The sequence below is a fragment of the Protopterus annectens genome, chromosome 17.part0 (assembly GCF_019279795.1).
Source record: "Protopterus annectens isolate FY-2018-M chromosome 17.part0, PAN1.0, whole genome shotgun sequence".
Lineage (NCBI taxonomy): Eukaryota > Metazoa > Chordata > Ceratodontiformes > Protopteridae > Protopterus > Protopterus annectens.
This window is the reverse complement of record NC_056751.1, coordinates 484,229,010-484,239,414: the sequence shown is the minus strand read 5'-3', so window position 1 is coordinate 484,239,414 and position 10,405 is coordinate 484,229,010.

Below are 10,405 nucleotides of genomic sequence, written 5' to 3'. Positions count from 1 at the left end.
ATTGACACTAACTATTTTCATGACTTTTTGGTTTTCTTGATGTCGACTACATTAATATTTTATCTCCTTAACATTTCTTTTTTAGCTTAATTGCAAAACTGGTTCAGTTCATGTCTGAAAATGATTGTTGGTCCAATTCACCTTTCCATTTAAAATATGGACAGAAACAGGAAAGGTCCTAAAGGAAAAGTGGTTATCTTGAAGTTAATTAAATAAGTCTTGCACTCATTTTGTTCTCTCTTGAGATTAAAGTTTAAGGAATTCACTTTATGTTCTGTTTTAGAGAAGTAACTATACTGCAAAGTCGTTAGTCATTTCACTTCCCTTGTAGTACAGCTAATATATAGATTATATTATCCAGATTATATATAGATCATATTATCCAGATAGAGAGTGAAGTGACTAATTCCATATCCAATAACTTCTAGTAGGATACTTATTGTGGCAAGATATCAGATAGTGTAATACAAATTTGCGGATGTTTCAGAATGGCAGACATGAGGAAGAACATTCCTTTTACTATTTTTCAGTAATTAGACGACATCACAACCACTTGCCCATTGTGTACTCATGTTTACCCATATCCTAAAAGCCTGTTTTGTAGAGGTTTATGGTAACATTTCCAAGGTTTATCAGTAAATAAAGAAAATACTGACCAATTCTTATCCATTTTAATTTTAGGCCTAATAACTAAGTTTTCCAATGAAGTTTTAACATTATTTTTAGCATCTTGCAACAAGAGTCACAGCACAGCAGAACACTTTTTTTGAATGGTTTAATGCTTGTGTGTAGGTTTTATAATAATAAAAGTAATTAGGCTGCAGTGAGGAAGGGAAAGGAAGTCCTTTTTTTTTCTAAATGTGTTTGCCATCACACCTGATGACCACAAAGTCTTACTCATATTAACTAGACCTTTTCAATTCCCCATCCCAAGTCTGCACCCATTGAGTGGGAGAACTGGTCATTGGAAGTTCTTATGCTGGCATCCTTGGTGATATTCTATTATGTCCCCAGCATCCTGGCAATGGAGGTATATTTGGTATGGCTGTAACTCCTCACTTGGATGGTGACAAATGACATGTGCTATCCTATCCGTATTAGTACATACTCAAGCACACCCACAGTACAGGATATCATGCTCATGGCTTAATGGATAAATGCAAGCCCCTAGTTCTTCCATTGCATCACCATCCTCCTTGTAAAGGATTTAGATATTGAATGGTTCCATTTTACTTCTGTACCCTTTTTACTGGCATACACCTCATAATAACGTTGAACCAGGATCCAAGTATCAGTGTAATAATACAAAAGGGCCTCACTGAGACAGATGCCTGATGTTAAAGCCATGGCCTCAAGCTCAATGCAAACATGTGCATTGTCATCCCATTTGGTAAAAACTCTGTACCCATGAACTACCAGATAGGCGGTAGTCTTCTTAACATTGAAATTTTGTTAAGAGACCTTGGGACACAGGTGGGCAGTAGTCTCTCCTTTGATAAGCACATTACCACAGTGGTCAGGAAATCCTTCTACATGGCACACCTCATCACAAAAGGTTTCTCATCCAGAAAAAAAAAAGAGGTCTTTGTTCCCCTCTGCTCATCACTCATTAGACCCATTATAGAGTACAACGCCCCTTTTGGTATGTACCTCACACGACATCTACAACAACTGGAATGGCTGCAGAAGTACCTCACAAAGAGGATTACTGGCCTCAAACAGATGCCCTATGCAGACCGTCTGAAAAAACTCCAGCTTTACTCCATCAAATATCGCCTACTCAGAGGCGATCTTTGCCCAACATACAAAGCTATTTCAAACCCAGAGCTGTTGGACATGCTCCACTTAAAGAAATCCCAATCCCTCCAAGCTACACACTCTAGAAACCTAAACCTTGTCACCACAATAAACAGAACATGCTGGAGGAATAGATTCCTGTCCCAGAGACTTCCCATACCCTGGAACAGACTACCTATCTGTGTCAAACAGAGCTCCTCATTAGCACTTTTCAAGAAAAATCTTGATTGCCTGGGTAATAAGAAATTCACTTTGGGAATCACTTCTGTGGCCTTGCTTGACAGGAGCACATGAAATAATTTTCTTGGGTGGCAAAAGGCATGGTGCCTTTTTGGCTAGGCTTGTATAGTCCCTTGGGCCAATAGCCTAGTACCTACCGATGAACCTATGTTCAAAATGATTTATTTACAGCAAACAGAGATAGGATTAAATATTATTCCGGTTTGAAAGAAGTGGATGACAAATGTGAAAGCAGAAATATGGGAAACTGGAAAGGGACAAAAAGCAATATTTGGAACGTGGGTCATACCAGATGTTTGAGTATAAGCCTTCATAACATCCAACTATGGCTGGTGATGAAGCTACTTATAGGGAAAATGTAGAGGATGTGGGTAATGAAAATGTACACTACAATATAAATGACCCTTTAGAATTTCTTCTGTTATCGAGGTCCAACAGGTTAAGAATCAGAGTGACCAACATCAGAAGGAATGAAGGAATAGGATCAAAGAGGAATGACCTCACTTTTCGAGTGAGAGGGTGAAGAGGGAATTAATTCTATTGATTCTGATCCACCCAGCCATATAAAAGGAAATAACATTTTAGTTGAAGTGGTGATATATTCTCACGACAATTTTAGAATATTTAATTACGGTCATTTGCATCTCAAGTCTACCCACTTTTCAATGTTCAAAAAAGAGTTCATCTACATACCGTCTACAAATACTAATATCAGTGAGATTTTATTTGATCTTAAATTGTTTTTACAGAAGATTAACTTGGAAATAATTTATTCTAATCAGGAGAAGGTTAGTCACCTATCATGTATTTATAGGAAGTGTTCACAATCCTCTTTACACCCTATGCTTCTCAGTTTAGATACCCTTATGGAAAACGACATTAAGAAACATGTTAAAAACAAAAAGAAGAAAGTGCATAATCTTAAATCAAGATAAACAATTGCTTAAGGATTTCAATGCTAACAAAGCCATTAGGTTAATGAAACCTGACAAAAGTGGAGGTGTAGTGATTATGGACCATTGGAACTATGTAGGTAAAATGCTAGAACTACTACATAGTTATTGTTGATACATCCATGTATCCAAAAGTTGATACATCCATGTATCCAAAAATGAAGTATCTGCTTCATATAGGAAAATAAATCTGGTTTTAGAAGAAAATGTTAGTTAGGATTGACAGGACCTTAACTGATTTTTTTTTTCAGTTTCAAAGCCAATTATTCAATCCATTTTTGATATACCTAAGAAAAATAATATTATTCAAGATCCACCCCTAAGCAATAGTTGTACCAGAGTTTTTAAAACCTATCCTCTTACACTATTTGTAGATAGGACATTAAAGCCGTTCCTTGAGTAATACCAGCATATCCTAATCGACTCAATGGACTTTTTTAATTAAAGTCACTAAAGATTTGTTTAATCCTTTATCCTTGTTTACTATTGACATTGTAAATGTGTGCTCAGTGATTGCCTAGTCATTTGGGTTACATTGGTTTGAGAATGTATTAGTTGATTGTGAATCTTTGAATGGAAATTATTTTAGGTTATTTTAACTAACTCCATACATTCCACTAACAACTTTATGTATTTTGAAGGAGAATTTTGCAAACAAATGAGTGGAGTTGCTATGGGTGCAGCATGTGCTCCATTATTTGCCAGTATTCTTATTATTTGGAATAATTTGTATTTAAATCTAAGTACTTTGGTCTTCATTTACATTTTTGGATGATGCTTTTTGCTATTGAATGGAATGTCGAAAACTGGAAGCCTTTTTGTTTTTCATCAATAATACTACTGAATTTTTAAAGTTTATGCATAATTATGGAGTTAACGTGATTGAGTTAAATATTTTAAAGTCTTCAAACACTAAAGGGTTTATTTCTAAGCTACATAGAAAAGAAACTTCTCTGACATTATTGTAGTGAACATGCCCCTCATCATAAAAGAAATATAGTACAAGGACAGTTGGTTGGAGCAGCACGGATGGCCTCTTGCTATGAAGATTTAGTGGAGGAAATATGTAAAATAGAACAATTATTTTTATAACATGGATACCCAACCCAATTGGTAAAAGGATTAGTGACTGAGCTTTTACAAGAATGGTATACCAAATCTGCCCTCTTGTTGGGGGCTAAAGAGAACCGACTTTGATCAGGACCTAGATTTGAAGTTAGATTATAACTCTGCTTTTATTTTGAAACTTAATCATGACACCAGAGACATACAGGAGATTATTACTAAATATCGGTATGCTTTTTGCAAGATGCCCAACAGCCTGAAGAAGTTTTCTAGACCTTTGGTATAAACTTACAAAAGTACAACATTAAAGATATTCTGGAAAAGGGGAAGAAAGGGAAATGTACTGTAGAAAATAAAAGACCCAAGGAAATACACAAATATGGGATATGTCAACAATGTGCCTTAGTGGCTGATTCTGAAGTTTTAATCCTTTCCAACATAGGTAGGACCTTTAGAGGCTATGTGTATTTCAACTGTTCCACTAAAGACTGAAAGGGCTTTAAAGACAATGATATATGAACATAATTATGATATAAAAAGGGAGCAGACACGAATGCTGTTTATAGTCACTCCCTATTAGGTATGAACAATAGGTTTTCCTTTGGTTTATAGAGCCGGTTGACCATAACCCAAGGGATGGGCAATGGGATATTTTCCTGGAATACCAGAAATTGCTCTGGCAAATAAGATTGACTGCCAGTGTTTCTCCAAGAGCTCTAAATACATCCTTGTTTTACATCTTGTGTTGCATTCTTAATTTTTATTAGTAGATTTTAATTGGCTTCATTGCCTATTCTTTGTCTCATCAGCATTCTCAAAATAGATTTTTTATCATTTGCTATTTGTATTTTTAAAGGAGTGCAACAAAATGTAATATTTATATACCATTGTATACCTTTTGCAGTATATATTTTACCGATTTTTAGTGTATTGCTTTGATTTTCATATTAGGTCACTTTATATGTATTATATTAAATTACATTGATTAACAGGAAATGACGTAACTAAGTGTAAAATTGGTTTCCAGTTGCAATTAAATTTATGCTTTAAATTGGGAGCTTTTTTAAAAGTACTAGTTCTGATGGTCTCAGGTGAGACAAAAGTGCTAAACTCTGATCTATTGTGTTCAATAAAGAGATGTTTTATGGAATAACTTCATCAACTGTGGGTGTTTTCACAATTCAAGGAATGTTTTGGTTAATTGTGCATCTTGCCCATGCTTGTTCCAGAAGATTTCCAACCTAACTCTATTCATATCTGCCATAGCCAGGGATTTACCCATCTCTGGTAAGAGCTAGCTGATGTACACAGCTGAGCATATTTCTGGTAGCAAGCAAGAGTATATTGTTTGCTATATGAAAATTTATTTTGATTAGTTCACACTACTTTGCAATTTTGCAAGGAGAAATCCTATACCCCTATTCCATAGCTAAATTATGGAATGCTCTACCAACATCTGTTACTTAATCCTCACCCTGTCCAAGGCTAAAACCTGTCACTAACGACCAATGCACCTACTATTTCTCCCGAATTCATTCCCTGGTGAAAAAATAAAACAGTGTACTAGTGTGCATCTCAGTTTTTCATGCAATATACTTGAATTAAATATGATTTTTTTTCTTCCGCAAAATGTATTTACCTTCACCTCTATGTTAGACAGAAGGTGCTACAGTATTTGTAAAAATGTTTATGATGTGATAATTGTCTATATTTTTTATATAGTTTAAAGTCTTTCTTTCTAAAATTGTATAACTGCCTATCTGCTGTAATCTGATGTTATTATTTTACTAATGGAGCTTTTCTCCCTGGGCCTCCACTGAAAATGGGTTTCTGACCTAGTGGACTCTCCCGGCCAACAAATGTCATTAAACAAATAATAAATTTTATGTTAGGCCTTACTTGATAATCTGTTATGAAACAGAACAGATTGTGTCCATCTTACTCATTCAAATGATGTGCTGCCTCTGGATGGAATGGTATGCAGTCTTGTAATGGTATAGTGGTATCAGCATTATCATGTGATGATACTTGAGCAACTGTTAATACTATAAATTTATTTATTTACTATTTGTTCGTTTGAAAGGTGGGCTTGTTCATTATATCTTTTCAGGCATGCCCCAGGCTAAGTGAGCATCAGTACACAAATAGCATAAAATACAGAATAAGCTTAGAAAAAAAAGCATAGTTAGGAAAAGCAAGTTGTAGCATAGTCTGTCTACTAGGGATTTGAATAAACAAGAGTCCTCAAGAATTGCACATACTTTGATTAAAAAAATGAGTTTTATTTATTAATCTTTATTTACTGGGAAAGTCTGACTGAGGCAGTATCCATCTTCAGCAGAGGCCCAGGAAGAAAAGTTCCATTTGTTTATATTTCTTAACACTTAGTTCCAGTTACACGCATAGTCGTAACATTTCTGTTTGCATTAGTTACATATGCAGTAGTCACACATGCAGTATTTATATTTATCCATTCTAAGGTTATACTGTGGTAGAAGTTATTAAAGAACCATGGCCTTAAGCTCAATGCCAAAAAATGTGTCTTCATCCCCTTTGGGAAAAACCCAGTTCCCTTGAATTACCGCATTGATGGTAGTCCACTGAACACAGAAGGCATTATAAGAGATCTGGGAACACAGGTTGACCGCAACCTCTCTTTTGACCACCACTTTGCCACTGTGGTCAGAAAGCCATTCTATGTGCCACATCTCATTACTAAGGGTTTTGCATCCAGGAAGAAAAAGGTCATTGTCTCCCTCTACTTTTCCCTCATTAGGCCAGTCATCAAGTACAATGCTCCATTTGGCATGTACCTCACTAGACAACTGGAGAGGCCGCAAAAGTACCTCACAAAGAGGATCCTAGACCTTAAACACTTGTCCTATATGGACAGACTCAAAAAACTCCAACTATTCTCTCTCATATCACCTACTTAGAGGCGATCTCTGCTTGACTTACAAAGCCATGTCTGACCCAAATCTGTTAGAAATGCTACATCTAATGAAATCACTATCTCTCCACACCACACGCTCCAGAGACCTCAACCACCACAATCAACAGAACATGCAGGAAGGACAGGTTCATAACCCAGAGACTGCCCATGCTATGGAATAGACTTTCCATACATGTCAAGCAGAGCACCTCACTGGCCCTCTTCAAGACAAATCTTGATGAGTGGATGGGAAATATAAAATTCACCCTGGGGATCACTCCAGTGGCTCTAATTGACAGAGGCACTAGGAACTAAGGTTGGATGGCACAATGCCAGGGTAATCCTATGGGCTAGGCTTGTAAAGGCTCAAGGGCCATTAGCCTAGTACACACCTATGAACCTATGAACTTATAAAGGGAAAGCCAAACTGCAACTTAATGAATTTTACTGGCAGCAGTTATGTATTAAAATTATTTTGTCATTTCGGTGAGAGGTAGAGAGTATACTGTTTAATGAGAGTATTTGGACAGACTTGTATGGTGAGCACCTGGGGTTATGCATGTGTAAGATCAGGACTAGTGAAGATGTTTAAGCAGTTGGTTGGTTCCAGAGTTTACCATTGTGTTGGGAGTACAATAAGTGTTCTGCAACATTTGACTTTTTTGTGAGTAGTAAGAATTTGTTACTAGAATGGAGGTCCCTTGTTTGACAGTAGGGCAGTAATATCTTTTTTAGTACAGGGTATTTTTCTGGATGATTGAGTTTCTGTGCTATAGTTAGTTGTGAATATGTTGGGTAGTTGTGCAGTTCAAGCCAGTTTAACTGCTTTAATGTATGCTGATGGTGGGTCCTATGAGGGAGATTGGTAGCAAATTTAGCTATTTTATTGCAACAGGAGGTGAGATTCTTCGAGTGTTTTAAGTTTGTTAGGATCAAAGTGGCATACGAGAGTGTTGGCAGTAAGAAACTAGTAGCTAGAGTGTTTCTTGCAGTTTCTGTAAGGAATCCATTGGTCCTGTAAAAGGGATTATAGTTGTCGGTGTGTAGATTTAATGGTTTGCAGTATATGCTGGCCATATGTGAGGCTGTTATTTATTATAACAATTAGAAGTTTACTGTGAGTTACAGTTTCAGTTACAATATTTGCTGACGTTAGGACAAAAAATTGCTTTTGATTTTGACAACTTTTGAGTAGATAGTTTGATAGTTTGTGCCAGGTTTCTACAAAGGAGAAAGATTTTTGTGTAATGTCAGTTTATTTATTGCTGAGGCTGCACATATTAATGTTGAGTCACCTGTGTAGTGAACTAAACTGGGACGATGAGTGGAGGTGTGAAGGTTATTAATAAACATACTAAATAGGAGAGGACCCAGGGCAGAGCCCTGAGGGACACCTAGTTTGAAAGGATGAGTAGGTTTGTTGCCATGCAATGGCTTCTTGCCTTCTAGATAGGTGACTAAGTAACCATGACAGCCTGTGAAAATTCTATTAAGGTGAGTTGGTGGTGTGAGACCGTATCAAATGCTTTTGACAAGTATAAAAACACTGGGCACAAGCAGGCCATTGTTTCTATGTTGGTTCATTACATTTGTAAAATGTAGTAGAACAGTAGGGTGGTGTGCTGGGGCCTAAAGCCATGTCGTGTTTCTGAGAGCAGGTTACATGAGGGTGGGTACTGCATCAGCTGTGTAAAGATGCATTTTTCTAATATTTTTCAGAGGAGAGAGAAAATCACTCTCTGTCTGTAGTTAAACTCTGTAGATGTGCTGTCTTTGTGCAGTGGTATGATGGACTTTTTCCACAGAGATGGGACGTATCTTATTGCTATGGACCTATGAATTAGTATGGACACAAGGAAGGCTATTTCTTTTGTGACCATTTTTAAGTAGTCTTATGGTAGGTGGTTTACAGCTAAAGAGGTAGTTTTTAGTTCAAGGAGCAACTTTATTATGAGTGAGGAGGGTACTGGACTAAAATCATAGAGTTGTGGGTGGTTTTGGTTTGGCAGGGGTAGAGGGGGGCAGATGTACTAATGTCTAAGAGAGTATATTAATTTCCATAACATAGGGATTAAACTGTGTGGGGATAGTCTGTCATATTGTCCATTGGTCTTGCCTGGGTAGAGTAGTTTAGTCAGTGATGATTGTTTTGATGTTTGTCTTGCAGGTTGGTATAGTTATGTTTGCTTGTCCTGTTTCTCTTAGAGTTTTGCAAGGTTTCTAAAAAGTATAAATTCTGGAAGGTATTATAAGTTCTATTTTAATATCAATTTTTCAAGTTAGTATCCTTTTTTAGCATGACTTTTTTGTTTCTTTTGTTGGCAACGGTGTGGGGTTGGACTTTATTCTTATTATATACTGTTACTAGCTTATTTAAGGTCTTTAAAAATATGTTATTCTACAGCGTTGTTCTATGTACATTCCAGTTATATTGTTTTAATATTTCACTTAAAATATATTTGCTGAAATTGCTAGTATTCAATATTTGTTTATAGATATTTTTAAGTCGTGGTGAGTTCTGTCATATGTTAGTATATGGTCAGTTATGCTGCCTGAGAGTTATAAGCAAGAATTACATGCTCCAATACTATACAGAAACATATCCGATGGTACTTTAGAGTAACGTAGAGCAACATATAAGGATTCAGGTATAAAGAAATAGACATGCCCAGTACTAATGGACTGAACTTTTACTTGATAGTAACAATTATTAAAGGTTAACAATGGTAGAAACATTTTGATGGATATGATTTATATTTGCATTAAATCCATTTGTGTAGATAGCAGGACCTGCTTTTAGCAAAGTAAGTGAAATCGGTGAAGTCAATATAGTATACACCGATATCTTTTTGTGTCATGTCTGATATTAGGATATTATGACTTGGATATGAGGTGTTTGAGAGAGATATGTTCCTTTTTATTTATTTATCCTTTTTGACTGGCTTAGTTCTACTAGGCTAGTAGCTTCTTTTGAGAGGAGAGCTTATCTGGTAATTATGGAGAAATTTGTCCTTGTAAGCAAGAGGAAGTTATCTGCTGTAGTTATTGCATTAGTCTTGTTATACATACTGTTAGAATATCATGTTACTGTAAGGTGACACATGTCTGAAGAAATCAGTTTTTTTTCATGATACTACTTCCACTGCTATGCTAAGGCTCTGAATAATGCCATTCGCATTTTGTTGGGTTGCCTGTTGGCCCAGTGTTGAGAGCAAAGTTGCTGATGAATTTAGTAGAAACCAAGGAGTGTAATGTAAACTAATGACCTTCTTCTTAGTGTTTGTCATAGTGTGACCAATATACTTTAATGGTATGCTTGCATTGTTTCACAAAGCTTGAGTACCAACATAGGTGTGACTTGATACATAATGTCTCCAGTACTTCACCTAAAGACTATTATATTTGTGGTTAGATGACC